The following is a 10,437-nucleotide window of genomic DNA, read 5'->3' as shown; positions in this document are numbered from 1 at the left end:
AGTCAGCGGCCTACAAACCTACAGCTTAGCACCTTTTCAGCTGTTGTAAATATTTCTTTTGCAAAACTACTTTAAGAAGGCGCACATGTTACCATTTTGCATATAAAACCTGCTTTCACTGGACGGATTAAAAGCAGAGAGAGAGATTTTTTTGTCGTCCTTTTAACAATAAGCTGCTTTTAATCTGAAAGAATCAAATCAAGAGAATAACTTGCATCTTTGCAGCACTCGCTCTGTGAAAGCTTTTGGTGTTTTGTCTGGTCTGCATAAAATATCTCGTTGCCACAAACATGACTTTACGGCTGTATTTAAAAAGCTGAACTTTTTTGTTGTTGTTGTTGTTGATTAATGTGACTTTTTTTCCTTGGAGCTCAGTTGTCTCTTGTCCCTGTGGTGTGTAAATATTGCTGGACTTTGGCAGTGTTTTCAGCACTGCAAGCTTTAAAATATGTCTGCCGGGTCACACTGGCTCTGTGGCCGAGACATTATGGTCAAGATGTAAATAATACTTCTTCATCATGGGAACTGAACTGTTTTCATAGGGGGAAAGATGTAAATTAACTGATATATATTAGACTTCTCTTTGGATGAATCGAGAAACTGTTTATATTTTTCTTTCTTTTCTTTGAAGTGTATTAATATTGGAGTCATAAAACAGAAAATGTCAGTGAAACATTTTGTACTCAAAGTGTGAGATTGAAAATTTCTCTCTGTTTAAATGTCTTGTGACTGTTTTGATACAGTAAGATTTGGCCTCTGTGGTTGTTTTTTGTCATTTTGTGTCCAGTTTCTGCTGTGGTATTATCTCACAGAGAATAATCTACAAGTCTTTTTTTAAAACATTAGATAACAGAAAATAAGTTGTAGAAAGACCCAAAAGACTTAAAGTGAAATATGTGCAAAATCTAAGACTATACATTAGCTGACCTTGACCGGGGTTTCCTCCCAGAGCACACAAGAGACCTGTTTCTTCTTCCCTACATACATCCTGCCCTGTTTGTGGCTAAAACAACACTTTTTAACTTAAAATTTAATGAATGAAACATTATGGAGTGTACGCGCTCCAGCTGACGCAGACTTGCACAATAAGAAAACACACACACAGTACAGTACAGTACCATCCACCTTCCTTTCTTTATCTCTCACCAGATTCCTGGTTGCATTCCTTGACTCTCAGTGAAAAAAAGAAGAAGCAGCCAGATAAAAATGAACGTGTTTTCTTTCAGCCCCTCTCTCCTGCTGCTTTGCTTCCACTCCTCTCATTCTTCCTCGTGCACCATTAGCTTCACTTTTAGGTCAAAAGACATTCTTTTGTTCTTTTTTTTTTTGGTATTATTATTATTATTATTTATTATTATTTAAGAAAGACGACAGTCCTCAACAGTCACATGAAAAAAACAACAACATGGAGGAAAAAGCAGACAGATGAGTGTAGAGACGGATAATGACAGAGTAATGCTGCTTCCTTTGTGAACTTTTATCATAAGTTTAGCCAAAGTGTTAGAGTAAATCAGACAACGTGTCCGATTCCCTCGGTGGAAATCCCCTGAAACTCCCCAGGGCTCTTGTGCTATATCTCAGCTGTCGGACGAGACCTACATCTCTCCTTCTACCCTTACTGCGTGTGTGTGTGTGTGTGTGTGTGTGTGTGTGTGTGTGTGTGTGTGTGTGTGAGTGTGTGTGTTCGTTCATGCCGCTAAGGCCCTTTGAAGTAACAAAGCTGGTCAGTGTAACAACTTGTGTCCACTTGCAGTAGCCACATTCGATGCTATATCTAAATGTCCTAGCAAAAAACAGGGATTGGGCCCATTAGTGGTGGAGAAGAAAAACATGCCTCGCGGTGCTTCTCAAACGTAAAGCGCTTTACATTTTAGCTCCTTAATGGCAAACACGTCTTTACTCAGTTTGAGCTAATGTTCTGCTCAGTGTCAAGCAATGAGTTGCTTCTGAGGTCAAGTCAACCAGTTTTTTATGCTAGTTTTGATTTTAGGGTGCAAAAACTGTTCTAGTTTAATTTCACTGCTCTCTGACTGCCACCGCCTGTAGAGCTGCCGCAGACTGATGCTTTTAACTGAAAAAGAAAAAAGATAAACTATTTGTTTTCTATATATCCAGAGTAATCAAAGAGTCAGATATTTTAATCTAGAAGTTGTATTAGTCCAAGCTATTTAGGTGCTGTATTGTGGAGATGTAAATGTTTTGCGTTACAGCATTAGTCATGGCACAACGAGTCTCTTCGTCCTTTTGGACAACTGTAGTCCCTGCAATGACCACATCAGGCTTCAAGAAAACATAGAAAACGTATAAAAGATGGATGTTTTTGATTCACTGAAAAGTGAGTCAAACACGGATCTTCCTGGTTGCAGACTTTTGTAGACATTCTCCTGATGAGTTTGTTGTCTCAGATCTTAATGAATAAAACATTAAATCTACTTTTTACATTTTGGTCATTCTACATTTTATAAAGGATGATTTTCCAGGGAACACTCATTGGCTAGCAGCTTGTCTGTCCCAAGTTCTTGGCCAATGAGTGACAATGAGAACAAAATGCAGCCGACGTCTCTGTAGCTGATTTCTTCTGCACAGGGTGTAAATGGGACGTCACCAGATCTACCATTAGTATTAGCTGGTAACACTGCAAACTCTGCCCTTTTATTCAAATGTGGTAGTTCTTCTTTTCTTCTTTTATATATTTTTAAACATCACAGTAGCTACATCCATCTTTTATATACAGTCTATGGCTTAAATCAGCATTGTTTAGAAAAACATCACATACTGGAGGATACAAAGGTTAAAGGTGTTATGGACAAGTGATCTTACACATTAGTAGAAATACCCTGATCTCATGAAATGTTTTGCCCTTTAATATCAGCAAAAACACAAGTGGAAATAATAACTTTGATGATAGCAAAGTTCCATTTAGTTTCCAAATAAGCAATTCACCCTCTTGAATAAGGTTATGAGGTTTTATGTGTCAGGACATCTGGTCCTTAGCAGGAAGATTAGGTACAATACAACGTCAGATTGACTACAAAACATGACATATTACTGTGTATCATTATTTTAAAAATATTAAGCCAAAACGCAGATGCAGTGTGTGGAAAACTAAGTACACACTTACTACTTTTAATTCCTTTTAGGAATTAAAAGGCTGAGTAGCAGCCATGTGCATGTTTATAGAGGCGCTTGCATCAGCAAGTGTGAGCGCCTCTATAAAACCAGAGCTTTCAGCTGTGTATCAACATAATGCCACAGTCTTCCTAAGAGTGGCTGTTCTAGCAAATTCACCCCAAGGTCAGACCGTCCAATACTCAGAAAAACTTAACCCCCCCCAAAAAAACCAGGAGCTACATCTCAGACTCTACAAACCTCAGTTAGCAACGGTTAAAGTTCATAAAAGCACAATTAGAAGAAAACTGAACAAGTATGGCTTATTTGGTAGGGTTGCAAGGAGAAAGCATCTTCCCTAAAAATAACACAGCTTAGGTTTGCAAACTTTCATCTGAACAAACAGACAGATGAAACCAAAGTGGAGATGTCTGGCTATAATGCACAGCGGCATATTTGAAAAAAAAAACCAAACACAGCATATCAGCACAAACACCTCATACCGAGTGTCAGGCACAGTGGTGGAGTGGTGATGATTTGGGCTTGTTTTGAAGACACAGGACCTGGATACCTCGCAGTTATTGAGTTGAACATGAACTTCTCTGTGCACCAAATTATTTACCTAATTTTCAGAGCTGGTAAGGACAAGATAATCTTTTATTAGGTCCTGATATGTAAAACTTTAGAATTGACAGAGGGTGTACTTTCTTGTTACCATGACTGTCCCAGACCCATTTGCATATTACATAAATATCTCTCCCCCCCCCCCCCCCCTTCTTTTTCTTTCCAGAAAAAAAAACATAAAATATTTCAGAACTTTATTGCCAAGCGCACGAGAATATTTGAGCATTTTGCAAATCCAATTTGAATCTCACTTTAAAATTATGACTTCTTCTGTTTGTCCTAAATAGCATACCATTGATCTCATTTAAAACATCGGGTGCATACATGAGGACCCTGCTTGTGATAAAGTGTTGAGAAAGTAAACTTTTGCCCTCTTTTGAGTTAATCCAGTCATGGTGCTGACAGTGCACTGATTGTCTTATTCTCGGCCCCGTGGGTCTTTCTCACTTAAGAAAATTGTTTTTAAATCATATTTCGTGTCTGAAGATAAGAGCGGAGAGCAGCGCTTATTCTGGAGCTGAAGGAAAAAGAAGCAGCAATGTTGTGAAAGAAACAGAAAGAAGAAAGAAAGCAGGAGTAAGAGGAAAAATAGGACAAATAGCATCCTCTGCGGTCATGTTGCTCCGTATTTTGTGGAAGCAAAGAAGCAGAGACGATACCGTGACTGTTTAGGTCCTGGTACGGCTCAGCACAGCCCTGAAAAGCACACGTGTACATGCACACAGACGCACACACATGCGTGCATGCACACAGTACTGGAAGTACTCAGTGCAGTTTGTTTCTCAAGAGGCTGCACTCCTTCACTTACTGTCAGAGATTCAAGTTGCTTCAGGAGGATAAAAATCCTGACATGAGTACAGCAAAGCTGCAGGCACAGGAGAGATGAATATCAAAAAGTGCAGCGTAAGTGCTGAATAAACAGGAGAAAAACAGTCACTTATCACGCCGTTGCTACTTGTCTTATTGTTTTGCACGCTGGTGAATTTTAGCGTGTTCATTTCTACATTAATAATGACTTCATGAAGTGATGTTTGTCAGATTCTACCAGCAGATCTACTCTGTCTTTTACATTTTGTGCCTCTGGGTAGGATTTAAAGGGGAATCTGTTTTATTGCTTCATGGCACAAAACAGGAAGAAGATGATGTTCCTCCAGCTCAGACTGAGCTAAAGCTTTTGACAGTTTCTGGCAGTGGTCGTCCAGAGGAGTAAAATCACTTCCAGCTTGGTTATCCTCTCCAGTGAAGCCAAGTGAACAACAAAGTCGTTTCAAGAAATGGTGTAAACAAGAAATGGACTGCAGTCTAGGCTGACTAAGAGGGTCAAAATTTTGAGATTTTTGTCTTTAAAGCTGGTGAAATGCATTATTTTTGTTTTATATATATTTCTTTATAAACTGAAGAGAAATGTTAAAGTTGGTATGTGTATTACTCAAAAAAATAATCAAGTTGTTGTTTTTTGCACATAGACTGTATATAGAAGAATAATGTAGCCACCATAACATCACAAGTTAGTCTGGACTCACAGCCATTATATTAGCGAAATGGCCATATTTAGACCAGAAGAAGGGGTTTTAAGATTTCAGCTATTGCTTGCTAGCTTGGTTATCAAGGTGTATCGATTGCTGTGTATGAATGTAACACAAGACAATACATCTGATTGAGAATATTTTTTAGCACCCTGGATTTAGCACCTAAATCCACATATTAAAAATCACCTCACTTGATTTAACCCTGGAGAACCCATGGGGTCAGAGCCGACCCCATTGGTTTTCTAGGGAAACCATGGGGTCAAATTTGACCCCATGGTTTCTCCAGGGTTAATCATTAAAGTGTAAAAGTTTAAGCAATACAACCCAAAAAGCACAGTCACAGACTAAAAAAATAATAACAGGTAGAAGTCAAAACCCCTAATCACCAAGCAGCTCTGACAAACTTCAGCAAAGTGAAGTAATAATGGGCGTTATGTGCAACCCTCAGCTGCTTTTTAGTGGCGACTCACCAAAGGTGGAGCACAAACTTCTTGGACAGGCTGGACCTCACAGCATGCCATTAAAATGCACCTAAAGGCACCAGCAACACAAACACTGTGGAGAGAGGCTGTTCAGTCACTCAGATTAACCGAGATCATGTTTCGCAGATAGCTAGCAGCTTCAACGGTCTTTGGGAGGACATCTGCCAATCAAAGTAAGCCACATCCCCAACTTTAAGCATAAAAACAAAATCCACACGGATCTAAAACTGTTTTCTGAACATGTTGTTTTTATAGCTGAACCATTTTATCATGGGAGTCTATGGAACCAGCCATAAGTGTGCAACTTGTTTCATTTGGCTTTCCTGGTGGTTCCCATTTAATTTTTCAAGCATGCAAACCAGCTTTCCTGTCCAGGCTATCTGATCCACAACCCTTTGCACCAGTTACATGTACAGCAAGAAGTTCACTGAAAATAAAATGAAAATAGATCAAATTCCTTTCATTTAGAAGCATACAAATACATTTCAATACATAAAGAAATAATACGTTAAGAGGTATTTGGTGTCTTTGACTTTCTGCAATTGCACACACAATTTGCATAAACTTATGCAAATTGTGCAACTTATGGAATAACTGGAAAAATACTCATGTTGTCTATAAATAAATAAAGAATATTTAATATTTATAGATACTATTAAAGAATATTACATTCTTTGCTGAGAGCGGGAGTTTCAGTAGAGGGATGTGATGCAGTGACGCTGTCCACGAACACCTGAATTCCCTCTTTGTTGTCAGCTACTTTGGAACATGTATCTCTTTAAGACACTGTAAAGATTAAAAAAATAATAAATAAAAAAATGCTCTGAGCCACTGTCAGTGGATCTTTTTCCTATAAGGAAATTAATTCCAAGATAGCTTGTGCCCTCTGTCTCAGTGTGAGCATTTTCCAAAGCTAACATTTCAGATGGGGCTTGTTGTTTTTAAAGCGAATAATGTCCTCAAGATAACCTTTTGCATTTTTAGCTTCCACTGGGCTAAACAGAAGCACATTGATCTTGGCTCTTTCTGTCAGTTTTTCACCTTTTAGTCAGCATTTTATCAGATTTATCTCCTCAGTCTTTTCTTGGAAACAAATAAGTCACTTTGTAAAAGTGACAGATGCTTCATGAGTTTCAGGAAGGTCAAGGCCAAGTAACATTTTGAAAGTGTGCGTTTGTGTTTGTTGGTATCTCTGCGTTCAATGTGTGGACATTGGAGGAACTCTACCTCCCACTTGTGGTTGATCAATGTCATTGTTTCTTTTTAGGCTGAAACCATCTGAATGTAACACGTCTGAGTGGATCATAAGGCTATTGTGGTCCCTTTAATGATGTGCGGATATGTCTAGAGTTCTGTATATTAACATTTACGGTTTTCACTACTTTTTCAATGTGTTTTTTAAAGGATCATTTATAGTCTAGTAGCATTCCCAAATACTTAAATTCCTCAACATTAACTAGTTCTTGTGCACCCAAGAAAACTTTTACTGCAGCCACAGTTGTTTTAGGTTTACTAAAAAACAAGGATACAGTCTTTTTTACATTAAGGCACGAGTCATTCAGCCATTTTTGTAAATCATGTAATGCCAATGAAAGCTGATGGGCTGCATCATCAGCAGTTTTGGCCACTTAATTTCAGAATTTAAGAAACAATGCATGTGACTGAGGCCTGATATCAGCTTGGCATCCTTTCATCTCTCTAGCCTTTTTGTTAATTATGCCTTACTAAAAACGTTTACAACAGAAAGCACAATCTGTGATTAGACATTGAAACAGATGTTTACTCCCCTGATGTTCCTGCGTTCTAAAAAAGAAATTCCATTATGATTTATGTGGATGTATTGTGCAGGTACTTTCGCTGCTTCGCCCTCTTTGCTTGCTTTATCTGAGAACATAATCTGTCTTCTTTTAACTTGAGGATTTGTGTAAATCTGGCATACAATCCAAGTGTTGTCTGCCCCAGATTGAGAGTTAAAGTTTGAGTCACTGACAGTAGTGCTTTTGTCTGAATTTGTCTGTTTGACTGATAATGGACAAGCTGTTTGAAAATATGATGTGAAATCACTTAATTAACCTGCTGGATTTGCTAAAAGTTTAAATATTTATACTACTCTGGCTAATGGGTTTTGCACATCACTCTTAACTTATTAAGTGGCTATTAGTGAGGGTCATGATAATCAATTCAGTTGAGTAATGGGTGGATTAAGTCTATTTCCAGACTAAGAGAAAAAGTCAGTGAACACATCTGTAGGTTTGGGTGTAGGCTTAATCCATTTCTGAGAAAACTAAAAAGCAGAAGTGGTTATGGAGCTTCACTGACGTCTGATTTGGATTTATCCAAATACAAGTAATTTTCAGTCTGTTCAGCCTGTTTTTGTGTAGCACCAAGCAGTAGACGTAAACGTGGATGTGCTTCTGGGTTCTACCTCTAATGAAAACAGATGAGTGTAAATTGCAACCATTGTTTGTAGTTTGCTGCCACCTACTGACTGAAAAAAGAACTGAAGCTGCAAAAAGCAAACAGACATTACAACAAGTCAGCATTCCTAATGATAGGCTTCATTTTGTTTCAGTTTCAGCTCATCAGACTGTTTTCCCTTTACTTTTTGATATAATAGCTTTTTAGCACTACTGATACACATATTGTTAATTAATTACTGCCATTTTCCAAGGAAGTGAGTTTCCTACAGGGTATGGAGGGTTCAATTTGAGGGAGTAACTTTCACTTTTCTTTTATTTAGTATGTGTTACTGATTCCAGTGTCACGCAGGGGAAAGTAGCATTCAGTGGTAGCTTCTTCTTGATTGTTTTAAATCCAAATATGACCCTTATTTGTGGCGCATGTTAACTTACAGTCAGCTCAGGAGTTAGTATCAGTGATCTGGTTTTAAACTGAGTAAACACAGCCTCAGATCATCACATATTGCACTACATCTATGTTTATTTAGCAAAAGGTGAGCCAAAATGCAGAAGCAGTATGTGAAAAACTACACTCTTACTGTTTCCATTGGAGTTAAAAGGGTAAGAAGCAGTCATTTGCTGCTAATAATTTAATGCAAATGAACATGTCAATAAAATCAGAAGGTTTTCCAGTTTGCTGGTCTGAAGCTTTATGTTTGTTAACAAAACTCAAAAGAAGAAAGACATCAGCGATGGCCTTGAAGAAGCAAATGCTGCTACACATCAATCTGGGGAGGGTTATAAGACCATTCCAAAAAACTTAAAGTCCATCATTCTACAGTAAGAGAGATTATTCACGAGTGGAAAACATTCAAGGCAGAAGCCGGTGTTCACATTAAATTATTCAGACCTATGTTTAAAACCTATGTGGGTCGAGGTATACGGAGTTCGCACACAAACAAAACAAAATGAATGTTCTGTAAGCAATCCATCAGGATTGCCTGTAAATATTTGTTTAAAATTATTAGGACAGTGTCATGGTTGCGGCTGTGTGCAGACAGGATGAGGACCCAAACGCAAGCTCACGGAGGCAGGATTGAACTCAAAACACAGCTTTATTGCTGGACAGAAAAACCATACAAACTAAACTGGAAACTATAACATATTGCACGGAGAAACACACAGCCATGAATGAGGGAGAACGCGACACCGAACTGAGGGAGACGCAGACATAAATACACAGAGGGTTAACGAGGTAAGTGGGAACACACGGGGAACACATGTGACACTGATAACCATAACAAGACACGGCAGGAGTAAATGCAACACTGACGGGAGACTGTCAAAGTAAAACAGGAAGTACACAGAGGTTCAGACAGGAGGAGAGAGAGCACGGGGAGAACACAGACATAACAGGCTGGGGAAAACATGGAATAAAACACAAGGAGAGACGAGGGCTCACAGATACACAGAGGGGCAGCCCGGGGGTAAGAGTCACAAGGGGAAAACACATAAGGAACAACGTAACAGAGCAACCCAGGAAGCATTGCCTAAATAAGGAATAAAATACAAAAATACATGAAAACTAAGAATACTGGGCCAACATGGCCCAGGACCATGACAGACAGTTTAAGTGTATTAGTTGACATCAAAGTAACTTTTTTAATTGGCTAACAAGTCATTTTAAAAACTCCAGGACCGGCCGAGGCAGATGGCCGTCCCTCACTGAGCCTGGTTCTGCCGGAGGTTTCTTGCTTTTAAAAGAAAGTTTTTCCTCCCCACTGTCGCCGAGTGCTTGCTCAGAGGGAAATGTCAGATTATTGGGGTTTTCTTTTTTGTCAACTAATACATAACTTATCTTATTGGGCACTGTAAATTGAGTTTATTAATTTAAAGTGCCCAATAAGATATGTTTTTATTAATTTTATTAATTTAATAAAATTATCTAAAAGATTATATTGTGAATATTGCATGTTTCATTGTCACACAAATGTCTACATTTTCAGCCTAGACTGAACACGTGTGCTTGTCATTCTATTCAAAATCACATCACTCACATTGATACAGGATGACAGGATATTTGTATGCAAACTATATTGTGATATGTAGAATCCACATATGTTGGTATATAATCTCCCAAATGTTGCCAAAACAAACAATGGCAGTAAGGAACATATAGCTCTAAATAACATTAGGATCTTTTAGACCCTCACTATAGTCTAGATGAGAAGTCAAATAGATAGGTCAGAGGTCAAATACACACCACACTTGTAAGAATCAAAGGTATAAGTTAAA

This window comes from Diplotaxodon limnothrissa, linkage group LG7 (genome assembly GCF_057381915.1).
Source record: "Diplotaxodon limnothrissa isolate DT_005_m linkage group LG7, D_limnothrissa_male_GT1.1, whole genome shotgun sequence".
In the NCBI taxonomy this organism is placed as follows: Eukaryota; Metazoa; Chordata; class Actinopteri; order Cichliformes; family Cichlidae; genus Diplotaxodon; species Diplotaxodon limnothrissa.
Note: the sequence above shows the minus strand (reverse complement) of the source record.